This window comes from Mastomys coucha, unplaced genomic scaffold, assembly GCF_008632895.1.
Source record: "Mastomys coucha isolate ucsf_1 unplaced genomic scaffold, UCSF_Mcou_1 pScaffold9, whole genome shotgun sequence".
NCBI classification, from domain to species: domain Eukaryota; kingdom Metazoa; phylum Chordata; class Mammalia; order Rodentia; family Muridae; genus Mastomys; species Mastomys coucha.
In genome coordinates this window covers 71387846-71402621 of record NW_022196915.1, presented here as the reverse complement: position 1 = coordinate 71402621, position 14776 = coordinate 71387846, and the positions used below count along the sequence as shown (strand labels likewise).

The 14776-nt window shown below is 37.9% G+C and overlaps 1 long non-coding RNA gene across 1 annotated transcript in view; it reads right to left on the bottom strand.

The window, feature by feature from the left end:
* Window positions 1–336: 336 nt before the first annotated feature.
* Window positions 337–14776, bottom strand: part of LOC116084731 — a 17988-nt gene continuing 3548 nt past the window's right edge. The window contains exons 2-4 of the long non-coding RNA XR_004116243.1: window positions 1959–2053; window positions 1336–1413; window positions 337–384 (exon numbers count right to left, since the gene is read on the bottom strand). This is a non-coding gene — a long non-coding RNA (uncharacterized LOC116084731). The remainder of the gene's footprint in view (window positions 385–1335; window positions 1414–1958; window positions 2054–14776) is intronic.

The following is a 14776-nucleotide window of genomic DNA, read 5'->3' as shown; positions in this document are numbered from 1 at the left end:
TTGGAGAAATGTGAGAGTAATATAACTGGGGAATGATCTGTCTGTGGTATATTGTAGCCGTCCAGCAGCCACAAGTATGAATGGGTTTTCTGGAATGGGGTCAAGGTCCTGGAAAACCATTTTGGGGTACCGGAACCACGGGAAGGATTTGTAAAAATTAGCCAAACACAGGTGTGTTTCAATCAGCCGTCTTTCATTCAATGCACGTTGTTACAAGCAAAACCAGGTAGAATAGGTAAGGCAAAAACCCTCCCCCAAGTTCGTGAGCAACTTGGGCCAATCAGCAACTTCTCCTTCAGCCTCTGGAGGTGGGACTTCCGGTGTAACTCGAACTTGTAGAGAGGCATGGCAATTAGCAGGAGGAAGGCAGAGAGGCGTGGTTATCTGTGGAAAGGCAAGGTCTGAAGAATCAGAGCTCAGCTGAAGGAGGGTCACAGTATATTCCAGCAATTCCAGCATTCAGGAAGCTGGAGACCTCTCCTTTCAAGACTCAGTGTTTTCATAATAGGAGTCAGGTTGTCAGGACTTATCTTATCTGTAAGAGTATGGAAATGTCTTCCCCCTTTTACTGTTTCACGTTTTATAAGACAAGGCAATAACCTTTTAGTTAACCACAATCTAGAAAACATTGATATGTCATCCAAAATATTTTATCTCTTGAGTATGTAAAGAGAGAAGAGTAGTTAAGGAAACATTTGAAAAGGAAACAAGGAAAAACATGGCAGCAGAAGGAAATGTTATACAAAATGCTCACTTATACCATCAATTATTAGTTTTTCCGGAAGAACTATTTTTAAATGATTTTATATACGCAGAATCCTTTCAAGAGGCACTGAGGTCTTATCTACTCAGCCAATAAAGTGATCCAAAATGTGAGTGTTTCTGAATGCCAGGCAGTGGAGTGATTGCTACCTTGTAGCCAGACTTCTGGACTATTTTATTCTTTGCTGAAACTCTAGAATAGAACCTGGCAGATAGGCTTCTAGGAAACATATAAAGTAAAAGGATAAATGGTCACTCTATGCCAATACATGACAACAGATTATATATATTCCAGAGTTGTGAATAAAGCGTAGAGATGTTCAGACTTAATCGTTTCGTCATTACAGTATATAATCATCAAAAAAGCAACTGTTTAACATCAATGAATGAAAGAGCTGCCTTAATTGATGGCAAAATTAAAAACAGACTACATGATTGTAAAACTCTGAGTTGTTATTTTACATAGGAAAATACACTGAAAAGTACAATTTAAAATATATCGATTCTTTTAAAACAGAATACAAATTCGCCCCACCCCTCTATTTTCTGTTTGTTTTTGAAAAATTGACTCACCATGCAGCTCTGCCTGTCCTGGAATTCACTCTGTAAACCAGGCTGGCCACTAATTCATAGAGATCAGTGGATTGTTACCTTCAGTATTGGGATTAAAGGTATGTGCCATTAGAAAAATGTTTCCCTCTTTGTCATTCTGTATTCTTTAAGTATTAGGAAGGAACTAAAAGGCAGACACAAGAAATCTAAGAAAAACAGTCTCTAAGATCCTCTGCATAATGAAGTTAAGGATAAAGTCTCTGTCTCTACCTCTGTCTCTGTCTGTCTGTCTCTCTCTCTTTCCCTCTCCCCCTCCCTCCTATTCACTCCCACCCACCTCTTTCTCTCTCCCCTTTTCCCTCTCCTCCCTCCTTTCTCTCTAACACACACACACACACACACACACACACACACACACACATACACACACACACAACCATGAGGATGTGTGGGGGAAAATCAAAAATCAATACTCCTTCTCTATTCTGTGAAAAAAGTAATTAGAGTTAAGCAGATCATGTTTCAGTAGATTTCCATTAGATACAAATATTAGAATATTAGAACTCTTGAAAATGGGATTGTGAAAAATTAAAATAACATAACATTTTAAATACTTTTAAAAAGTACATTAATATTTCGCCTACCTGAATGCCTTTGTAAAGGTGTCAGATCATCCGGAACAGGAGTTACAGACAGTTGTAAGTTGCCATGTGGGAGCTAGAACTTGAACCCAGGTCCTCTGGAAGAACAGCCCAGTGCCCTTAACTAGTTAGAAGTCTCTCTGGCCATCAACATTACATTTTCAATGTTATATTATATAAAGGAGAAGATATATAGCTGAGCATGGAGACTACTGTCTGTAGTCCCAAAATTTTGGAGGCTGAAACAGGAAGACTCCCAATATATTAAGTGTAGACTTAACTCTGTTTACAGTGAAACTGACTTCTTAAAATCATAGACATAATAGAACATATACAAATATCAAATATACATAATAGAACATATACAAATATACAAGGGAGACTTTTTTTCAGTAAGATACCAGGGGAAGGAGATAAAATTTTTGAAAGTTAAGGAGCTTTATCTTATAGACCATCAACACATGGATGCTATATATTTATTTTACATTATAATTGTATCATTTTAGGTCTTTTAAGTCTTTTGACATAATGAAGGCTTTGCAATATTTACAATGGCTTATATTGAAATGTGTTGACATTTTTTTCCTACTGAAAAATATTTTAAATTTTTATGTATGTTCTCCTCTCAGGCCTGGTTTCAACATTTTTTAAAACTCATAAAGGGATGGTATTGCAGCTCAGTTGGAGTGCTTGCCTGATATGCATGAGAACCTGGGTTTATTTCTCAATAAAAACTAAAAATCAAAGCCTGCTGCAAGCCAGACAGTCTGGGCCTCCCTCAACCCGCGGGGGAACAGGGTCCTAGTCAGGTCGACAAGGCATAGGTGAAGAAATGATGGCAGACACAACACATGGGAGTACAGGATCTGAATGTATTTCTTAAAAATGGCATCAGACTTTTACAGTCATTATAAAAGAGAAATGAAAAATCTGGCAGCTCAGCGGTCAGGGTACATCTAAGGCCATCTGAAACACACTGGGTCTAAAATAGCCACCTCTTCTGGACATGTGTTGCACCCCTGGATCAGAGTTATTTGGGCCCAGGGGCTGTGGACCCCATGAAGCTCGAAGCTCCAATACTCGGTCTCTTCTTTTTTTTTTTTTTATTAGATGTTTTCTTATTTACAATATCTCCTTTCCCAGGCTCCCCTTCAAACAAAAACAAAAGCAAAAACAAAAACAAAAACTAAGACTAAAACTAAAACTAAAACAATCCCCTGTTCCCTCCTCCCTCCCCCTGCGCACCATCCCACCCCCTCCTGCTTACTGAACCCGGCATTCCCCAAACTGGGGCATAGAACCTTCACAGGGCCAAGGTCCTCTCCTCCATTGATAACCAGCTTGGCCATCCTCTGCTATACATATGCTGCTGGAGCCATGAGTCCCCACCCCATGTGTATTCTTTGGTTGGAGTTTTAGTCCCTGGGAGCTCTGAGGATACTTGTTAGTTCATATTATTCTTCCTCCTAAAGGGCTGCAAACCCTTCAGCTCCTTGAGTCCTTTCTCTAGCTCCTTCATTGGGGACCCTGTACTCAGTCCAATAGATAGTTTTGAGCCTCTACTTCTGTATTAGTTGGGTACTATCAGAGACTCTCAGAAGATGCTCCAATATGTAACAAGAGCACATGCTCTACTATGTTCATAGCAGCCTTATTTATAATAGCCAGAAACTGGAAACAACCCAGATATCCCTCAACAGAGGAATGGATACAGAAAATGTGGTCCATCTACGCAATGGAGTACTACTTAGTTATTAAAAATAATGCATTTATGAAATTCTTGGGGAAATGGATGGACCTGGAGAATATCATCCTGAGTGAGATAACCCAATCACAAAAGAACACACATGGTATACATTCTCTGATAAGTGGATATTAGCCTAGGAGATCGGAATACATAAAGTACAAACCACAAACCATAAGAAACTCAAGAAGAAGGAAGACCAAAGTGAGGATACTTAGTTCCTTCTTAAAAGGGGGAACAAAACACCCATGGAAGGAGTTATAGTGGCTAATTATAGAGCAAAGACTAAAGGAAGGACAATTCAGAGACTGCTCCACCTGGGAATCCTTTCCATATTCAGTCATCAAATCTAGACACTATTGTGGATGTCAGCAAGTGCTGGATGACAGGAGCCTGAGATAGCTGTCTCCTGAGAGGCTCTGATAGTACCTGACTAATACAGAATGCTCTATCTTGAATGCCCAAATCCCGAACCTGAATGTCTAAGTAAGTGCACAAAGTGAAGACCAGGCTTATATAGTATACAGAAAACAGGGCTAATGACCAAAGTCACGTAGGCAGGTGAGGGCCACATCAAGGTCAGTAAGATCAGACAACACGATAGAAGTCACATAGGCAAGAGATGGTCATATCAAGGTCTGTAAGATCAGGCATCCAGGTTCAAAGAGGAAGAGCAGTGAGTTGTGCCCTTCCAGCTGGGGCTATCTTGGCAGTCCCAAGCTAATTCTCTGGGTCTTTTGGAGGCAAGCACCAGGAAGTCCCAATCTAGCAGTTCTTGAGAATGCCCTTAAGTGAGGGAAGCCCTTCAATTATTCTCTGGTATGTAAAACAATTCTGTCTTCTGAAGGACTGCTCTGAGAATTCTAACTATGTTTACAGTTAGCAATAGTGCCTGACCTCTGTTCCTAACTCTGAGGACACCCTGTCTGATAAGACAGCTTCCTTGTGAGAAATTCCAAGCTAACAACAGCTTGGTAATAAATTGGGATATATTGGAATGCTGTGCTGACCAGGGAACAGTGTGTAATCTTAGTTTTAACTAATTATGAATTATTTCTTGGGGCACCTTTATATCTGGATAAGAAGGCATATTGACTATTGGAAAGATTAATCTGGAACATGTCTGAGTTAGGAGATGCCAGCGACTGACTGAATACCCAGGAGGCAAACTCCCTTTGAAGTCATACGCCTCCAGCAGACTTTACTGGAGTACATGAGTGGACGTGGCAAAAGCCAAACCAAACCAAACCAAATCATCAACAACAAAACCACAATTTAGGCATCACTCTACTAAATTATTATGGGTCTCTTAATAGTAGCTACTTTATGATCGTTACATTATCTATTGTTTCCTTATCAGCCATATATACTTCCTTTTATTTATTGAACTATGCATGTTTCTTACTGCTTTACATATGCTTTTTAGGATCATCTCAATGATGACATCCAACAGAATAGCAAATGGTATTACATATTGATTTTCTTTTAAAAAATAAGACTTTATGTATAGTAATTCATTTAACACTCCAAGAGAACTGAGACACACTTTTCCCTGAGCCTGAAAGTACTCCTATCTTTGTCAGAAACAGATGTGATGCCTGAGCAGTAGCTGCACCTGATAGCCAGTACCCACCAACCTTTCAGTCAGCATTCTCTATATTCCCTAATTTTACTCAGTCTTGTGGTCTCATGAGGTTCAAGAGTATATCAGTTGTGGAAAGTTAACTCAAGAGGCTTGCTATCTAAGTAGCTATGAGCAAGTCTTTATCCATGCTGGGGTAAGACATTTTGGTAGGAAAGTTCTTATGAGGTAACCACATGCCTGTAAGCAATTCCTCACACATTCTCTGAAAGTGATTTCAACAGGCTCATTGTTGACCAAGTTACACTTTAGTGGACTTGTGCTTTGGTCGATCATTGAGATAAATAGACATTTATTCTCATCTCTGCAAAAAATAAATAGTATTAAAAGCTGTTACTAGAATACATTTTTGTTTCCACTTGAATTTTAAAGTTACTTTTTAACTATAAGATTAGAACTTGTGATAACATAAAATAAATTATTAACATTTTGAATAATTTTATTAAAAACATTTCCATAATTTTAAACACTATGCTAATATGAACCACTCATATACACTCACACTATTAAAGGTAAATCAATGTTTTGTAAAAATATCTAAGGAAATTGTGTTTTGTATAGCCATGTGGCTAGAGAATGAAGTGTGCCTTACAGGGATCTTTTAACATCAGCATTATTGATTTGCATGTTAACATAAACTTTTCAAGAGCTCTACTGCAAAACCATAAATCAAAGAAAGGTATACAAATCATCTATATTCTTACTAAGTGAAAAGAAGATGTGATATGATTTACAAGATGAGAGTAGAGATGTGTAAGCAGGATTCTTACTATTAATCATCCAGAGTAAACTTTATTATTTAAAAGCTATTGGACTTTAAGAAGCTGAGTTTATTTATTTTTTCTTTTTTTTCCCTCAGGAGCATGGATTAGATTTACATGGCGTCATAAATATTGACAGCATTATGTTGTACATGCATTTTGATTTCTCCTTCTGCCTAAGACTCCTGCAAAATAAGGATTATAGAAGCATACTTAGTTTGGATGCACCCAGGGGTTAAAATGATGGGACCAGTGACTCTATGACTATTAAGCTGTTTTCATGCTGCTAAATATTTCGCATAGCAGTGGGGAACACAGGCACAAAGGACTGTCTCAGCATCCTTTGCTGCAAGACTATTTTCTCAATGATTTGTACAGACATTAAGGTTAACAGGTATTAGAGTTTTCTAGTGTTCTAAGAGAGAAGGCAGTGCATAAAAATGCAAATGCATTTTTAAGAATTCCATATAAAGTCTGAAGCAGAAGATGGAGGGGAATATCTATATACCTTTTCCAATTAATGATGTCCAACTAAACCCAGGCAGTAAATACTAAAATTAGCAAACTTCACCCAGCACTTTAGTCCAAACTAGTTACATTCATTAGAAGAATAAAGGATATTCTTTAACTGAATTTATAATATAGAAATGAGTATTTATTATGAAGGACTCATCCCACATTTCTCTGCTTATCAGAAAAAAGAAAGAAAGAAAGAAAGAAAGAAAGAAAGAAAGAAAGAAGAAGGAAAGAAAGAAAAAAGAAAGAGAGAAAGAGACAAAGCAAAAGAGAGAGAAAGCAAAAGAGAGAAAGGAAAAGAGATGGAGGAAGGAAGGAAGGAAGAGGAAGAAAGAAAGAAAGAAAGAAAGCTAAAGAAAGAAAGAAAGGCAGGAAGGAAGGAAGGAAGGAAGAAAGGAAGGAAGGAAGGAAGGAAGGAAGAAAGGAAGGAAGAAAGAAAAGGGGGAAAAGATGGTTAATGCTTTGTACTAGAAGGTACCTCACCAGAATGGTATAGGTTCAAGAATTTAATGCATGTGCTGAGATAAAGGCTGGAGCCTGCTTCCCTCTGTCAGAAATCTTAAGTCAGGTGGCTTGCTGGAAAGATCAAGAAAGGAATGTCACTGAGAGCAGCACCTTGTTCATGTGCCCAGGCAAGCAAGGAGGCAGGGGACACACACACACACACACACACACACACACACACACACACACACACACACACGCACATGCACACACACACACACACTTCTCCTATGAAAGAAATAGGTAGAGAGAGGTCATGGCAAAGGGCCCCTCTACACTGAGGGTCTCTAAGTTGACCCCATAGTCGAAGATGTTTTCTTAATTTAAAAATTACAAGTGTACTATGAATGAGAATTTTGAGACTCTCCCTTAGTAAGGCTATCATCTGTGGCCAAGAAGCTAATCAAAAGAGAATTGTACTGAAGATGAAAGAGCATATGAATGGTGACTGAGGTTACATCAAAATGCCTGCTCAGGGAATGATTTGATTCAAACTTCCAATTGAAGAGTACAGAATTGACAGTCAAATCTGACCAGAGGGTTTTTGTTTCATAGGATTAGAGACAAATACAATTGTCGTTGAGCTTCTTGGAAAAATAACTGAAACAAGTGAAAAACAGAAGAAACTAGTTTTGAACTAACACTAGTATGGTATCCACTCATTGCTTAATTTAAAATTCAAAAACTATTCTATTGTGTGTGAAACATTATACCATCCAGTTCAAAGCTTTAACCTGCAAGATAAAAGATGAGGAGTAATGCATGTCTGTTGTCTGTGTCTGTGAAATTGAGAAAGGACAGATAAGAGACTATCACATGGTTATTAATATTCTGAATTCTATTAAAAATAAAGATAAAATAACTCTGAGAGTGGTGGTTTAGTAATCTAATCTAAGTTACTGAATGTCCTCATTTGCTGCGCACAGGGTTAAATTAAGCTTCTCTATGTTACTAATTGCCTTTGTTCATGCATGATAATGTAGTGCTGTGCATGACGATGCCTCAAAAGTACATTTTATGATGCTTGGTGAATAATAATGGCAAATATAATATTTCAATGTTGGAGAACTGTTGGTATCAAAGATAATTAGTTTTATAATCCTTTTCACTTTTTTGACTGGGACTTTTTTTATTTTTATTTCTTTAGAATACATACAGTTGATATTTTGGATAGCAAATTATATTTGCTTCTCCAGAGCACATCTTCCCCAAATAGTTGGTGTCTTCTGAGAATACAAGTCCATCAATCTCTTCAGCACACCTCTCAAGATATAATAAGATTTTCCAATAAATATTAATCATACAAATGAACACAAACTATTTTAAACCAAACTCAGGAGTTTAAGAGTAAATCTGGAAATATTCTCAGCTCTAGAATTTATATAAACGGTAAGTCTTTGACTTGAAATGTATGTTCCATTATTGTATTACTTTTCTGTTTTAGAGATAAAATGTCATGACCAAAGGCAAGTTAGAGAAGACAGGATTTGTTTGGGGGTTCATATGCCAGAGATAATGTCCTCTACTGTAAAGAAAGAATAGCTACAAGAGTATAGGCTGGCCTGGCTGTCAGAAAGCTGAGGGATGACTTTTCATACCCATATGTGTATCCTAGAGAACAGTAATTGTGAATAGACTATAGAACCTCAAGCCTCACTCCAAAGTGATATTTCCTGTTAGATACCACATAGGAGAGTTGAGAGTTTCCAGAGTCTTCCACACCAGAGCTATAACCTTCAAACCTAGTGTTCAAACACAGGAACACTAGGAAGAGGAAGCTTTCATATTCAAATTACAACAGTCATAGCTGAGTCTAAGGAACAAAACATGACTTGCTTCTCCTAGTAGTGTCACTAACAGTACTTATCTATATGTATTAGTATGACCAATAAATGACAAATAATTGTACAACTTGTTATTTCTGATTCTTTCCTTGCATGCTGTTGTTTTCTTCTTCCAATGCTATCAATTGAAACTCACACCCACAGAAACACAACACATAAGAGATCCATCCACCTCGAACCTAGAGGCAACCTTGATTTCTTTTAAAATGTTGATTATTGCCTTAACTTAAATGAATTATGTCCATATATATATACAATAAAACACATTTTAGTAAGTGAACAGACAACATGAAGTCAGAGGATAGGTACATCCATGTCAAACGTCAATGTCATTTTTTTTTTAAATGAACAGTTTATGTATACAGTACTTCACTGAAATGTGGCATTAAAGGAAGAAAATGATGCTCCTGTCAAACTGCATTCTGATTATTTGTGTTTATACCCATAGGACTGGGCTGCTTTCAAGTTTGGTCAGAGATGCTTATTTTTGTAGTGGCTGAGGGTATAAATAACACTGAGTTCTCAACTGTTGGAGTGGTCATTTTTACTAACCTCCAACCATTAAAGCCTTAGGGAACATCAGTGAAGAGGTTTTGGGAAAGTGTTCAAGCCAAAAGACGAGGACGATCACTGGGGAATGTCGACTTCTGGACATGGCATGGCTGTCGCACGCAACAAAGCACAGCAGCCACGGTTACCTCCAAGCCCGGTACAGGAGCAAAGCATATCAATCCCCAGCATGGAGAGGGGAGTGGCCTGCAAGACTCCCCCCTCATAGAGAAGCTGCCAAGGAGGGAGAGCCACTTCCCTTTGGGACACGGTTCCAAGCAGGTTCTTGATGTACCAGTGAGTGGTTATATGTACCCTTGTGTCTATGGGCAGCCCTACTTGGACTCAGCAGTTATTAGTAACAACATTTTAAACAAAAAATATGTAAAGAGGTCATGAACCTGGGAGAAAGGTGAGGAGGGAGATACTAGCGGGAGCTGGATAGACTTAACAGGTGATTACACATGATCAATATACATCGCATGAACGTATGAAACATTCAAAGAATAATTTAAAAAAAATAAGTACTAAAAAACAAGGAGCCAGAAAGGAATTTCAGGAGAAGCAAACGTCACTTTTTCAATGTCTCTTATGACTAGTATTCTTTAAAAGGAGGAAGAATGCTAATTAAGGTTTCACTGCTGCCTAGCAATATTTACCTTAGGTGAGCTGAGAGAGTTTTAAAGCTGCACTCCTTGTACAGATTTTTAGGAAGAAACTCAGGCTGTTCAGATTTCATCAGAGCCGGTGCCTACTCCTCCCCCGCTCCCTAACCCAGAAGAAACACATTTGGTACTCTGTGACCTCAAGAGATTATTAATCTATAAAAATGTGCTTGCCCTCCCACACCCTCCCAGCCTGTGACAATAATTATGGTGGCTGCTGTGGAGTCGTATTGCTGTTAAAAACTGCAATAATAATGATGGAATTAAATCCTCTTTCCCTATGTATAAATGCAACACTTATTTCAATGCTATTTGGCAAGGATCCATTCTTTTTCAGCAGGCTTGGCTATGCATCACTCTTAAATATACTGTAAATCTTCTAATAATTAATAACTGCTAGGGCTCAGTTCTTTAAAAAATGAATTTATATGAATTATGAATCACCTGCAGCCGAGTTCATTTTATCCTCTCCTCGACTGTGAAGCTCAAAAGAGGAGGGATGCTTTTCAAATATGTAAATACTCAGAAATCTATCCTTAAAAATACATTTTAATTTTTTCACTTGGGTTTATATTTGGAATAGATTAATTTATCAGTAGTGATAATGGCTGTTCTTTACAAGAAGATATGTTTCATTACTCTTGGTTTCTCATATTTTTGTGATCTAAATGTAAAATATTATTTTCTACAATAAAGTTAAGTTTAAAATTAAAAAAAAAACAAATAAATTGGTATGACAGCATGTTTGAAGTTATGTTTTGTACTATATATTTATAAGTCTTGTACCTGTTTCTGCATAAATCTACTCATTGGTCTGGATGTGTATAAGCATTTCCGTAGTGCATATGTGTCTCATTGTGTCATGTGTCATACTTTAATTTGATTACATTGACTATAAAAACACATGCCTCAAACTACTGAGCACTGAAAAATATTCATCTATTTATCACTTTCTCATTTAAGGGCAACAGAGTGGGCCATTTAACTAAAATGATACCTTTTTTTTTTTACCTTTTACTTGAAAGTAAAAGTAGTTGAAAGGGAATTAGTAACACAGCAAGTTATACAGTTTTGAATATTTTCTCACTTAAATTTGGTTAAAAATTTTAGTGTCTTTCTTCTTAATTTTCATACCCTCCTATATATATATCATGTATAATTCCAATCTCCTCAGGAGTTGTGAAAGGGAAGGTAACTTTCATAGTGTCATACAGCCAAGATGTACAAAAACTAATAATAATTCTGTGACCTGCTTCCAAAATTAAGGAACAGGTTATGGAATTGGGGTTGGTAAAAAAACTAAAAATGAGAGGCGGAGAAGCAAAATTTCATTCATTAGAAGATTTAAAAGGGCAAAAGTGTTGTTGAAGTTATTATAAGATATGAAGAAATCATAGCTCCCACTTCTTCTAGGCATACTTTTATAAGGAATGAAGTTTTTTATAATAATGAATGAATAGAAATCATAATTCTTAAGTAGTCTCTTGGTAGGAAGTACACAGGTACTATGCAGAATACAAATAAAGCTAAAAGCTATTAAATTTGGGTTTTTTTTGTACTTATAGAAAGCTAACACAGGATTTTAAGTAATATGCACTAGGGATGGAGAATATATATATATCTTCTAGTAATAAAAATTGAAATAGTTGTGATAAAAGCAAAATAAAGAAAAGAAAAATGAGAGGAAAACCCAAGACTGACTTTCATATCTAACTCCTCCAGGTGGATAAATGCACCCTGTGTTTGAATATGGAAAGTAGACTTCATGGCATTTTCCTTTTATATTTCTCACACAAATATGAACGTGTATGATTGATGAACATGTAGAAACAGGATGTGTTTGAAAGTGGCGATGCTGTCTCAAACAAGGGGTTCTACAATATTAACACATCTATTAGTTTCTCAAATACAGAGAAAAACAGGCTATCTGCAAAATAACTCAATGGCTGTAACTCTCATGTTTCTTATTCTCATATGCTGAAGAGGCTTAAGGTAAGTTCACTTCTGTATTCATAAGTAACTAGGGCAGTGTGTAAACCTATTTTAACCACCTCATTACTAACACTTTAAATGAATGGATGGATGGATGGATGGATGGATGAATAAATAAATAAATAAATAAAACTTTTACTTTTCTGACTTATTCTGACGTAGGGGATGAACTACACAGAAGAAAGCATTGCATTTGGAGAGCTGGTCAGGAGGGAAGCAGTTGTTATACAAATCCTATGACCTGACCTCAGTTTGCAACCTGGATCTATAGTTGTATGAAGAAAACAGAATCCTAGGGGTTGTCAGTAAACAACCACATGTGCTCAGTGGCTTGTGCCAGCTCTCTCTCTCTCTCTCTCTCTCTCTCTCTCTCCCTCTCTCTCTCTCCCTCTCTCTCTTCCTCTCTCTCTCCCTCCCTCTCTCTCCCTCTCTCTCTTATTCTCTATTCTCTTTCCTCTCCCTCCTCTTCTCCCTCCATGCCTCCCCCTCTCTCTCCCTCCTTCCCTCTGTCTCTCCTCTTTCTTCCTTAAGCACACAATTTAATCATTGACCCATCCCCCATGTCATATGCTTCTCACCAAGTGATAACAATTTTCAGACCTGCAGCTCTGCTATACTTTACACATTTTAAAAAATAGCATTCCCTATGAAATTAATGAGAAGACTATTACACCAGTAAGTGTGCTGAGTGACAGAAAGAAATGTTAATGGAGGGAGTCAGCATTTTAGACTTCACCTAGGTGTTCCAGGAAAGCATACAGGCTGAGCCAGCCATAGGAGCTCTAGTAGAGAACATGGATGGAAAAGAGGCCTGGGGCACCCTGAGGGGAGTGTACAATTCCCTATACAGAGCCTGCAAGCAGCCCAGGGCCACTCTGTAGAAAGGTCACCCTAGAGAACGAATACAACCCTGCTTGAGGGCTTATCTTCCTTAACACAAGGAACGCAGTCCCATTGGAGGAAAATTTAGCTCAGTTTTGTCAGAGAAAAACTTTTTAGTGATAAGTGGAGTAAGGACGCACAGCTTTTAAGCAACTACTTCTAAAACAAGGTCAGACGGAAGGACTGAGCTACATCAAACAAGTAAGAAATACCTAGCAAGGAACTGCCTGAGATAGTGAATACGACTGAAACTAAACTCAGGAAGCAAGAGTAAAGTTCACACACAAAAGGAGATGAAATAGAGTTGGAGCGCAAGAGCTGCTAAGAGTTAAGCATGTTACTGAGCGATGACAAACCAGAACCAGCAGACCCTGGTGAGAAGTCTTGAGTCTCACTGTGCATCCGAGGCATTCACTGGGATAGCACTTATTGTCCCCAAACCACCTTCTTCATTTCTGTTATACCAGGACTCATCTGTATGGTTTTGGGGGACTGTATTATAAGGATATTTAAAATGATAGCACAGCAGTCATTTTTTTTTTAATAAAAATGTATTTCCTAGCTGCTCTTAGAGTGACTGGTTAATTATTAGCAATAATCATAGTGACTTTTTGTACCATAATAGTTGGAAATACAACCCCTAAGAAATTCTAAGTTTCTAATCTTAGGATTTCAAGATGTGCTTCTTTAATTAATTGAAGATACAGTCATGGGATAGTAGGACAAATTCTAATTGGGCATGTTTTTTTGTCCATTTAAGAATTAAGACTCATGGATGAAAAATGATATGAGACAGTGGAAAGGATAGAGGTGTTGCAGTTCAAACAAATGGAGCTTGGACTGAGGGCAAGGTCCCTGATGGAGTAGTTGGAGAAGGGTCTGAAGGAGCTAAGGGACTATGCAGCCCCATGGGGGGAGCAACAGTGCTAACTGCCAGACCCACCAGAGCCCCGGGGGACTGGACCACCAACCAAAGAGTACACATGAAGTGACTCATGACTCCAGCCACATGTGTGGCAGAGGATGGCCTTGTTGGATATAAGTGCTGGGAGCGGCCCTTGGGCTTGAGGAACTTCAGTGCCCCAGTGTAGGGGAATGCCAGGGAGGGAAGGCAGGAATGGGTGGATTGGGGAGCACCCTCATAGGCAGGGGGAGAGGGAATGGGATAGGGGGTATCAGAGGGAAACCTGGAGAGGGGATAACATTTGAAATGTAGATAAAGAAAATATCCAATAAAAGAAAAAAAAGGAAGAAAATCTCTAGAAAGCAGAGACAGGCTGAAGATGTTTCCTTACAGCTTGAAAGAATAGAGACTAATTGGCCCTTGATTTTAAACTGATAACCTGTATAACCATCAGACATTAAACTTTTCTTGGATTAGGTTACCACTTGTGGTACTTTGTTATAACCTTTCCTTGCATTATAATATGATAGCCTTTATCATGTTATAGTAGAGAAAGGGTGCTCTTCTCCAGTGAAGACATCTTAACATTGTTTGTCTCAGGCTCCTCTCACTCGTTAAAAGTTGTGCAGCCTGTGAGAGTCTGAATTAGTAGGAACGAAATGAAAACAGATACTAAGCATGGCTCAGCTGCTAATTTCAAGATTTAAAGAAACTGAAAATATTAAAGTTTATTTTTTTATTTTTTTTAAAATTTAAAAACATATTTTAATTAAATAGGATTGAATCACATTCTTGTTCCCCTTTTGTACCACTGTTCC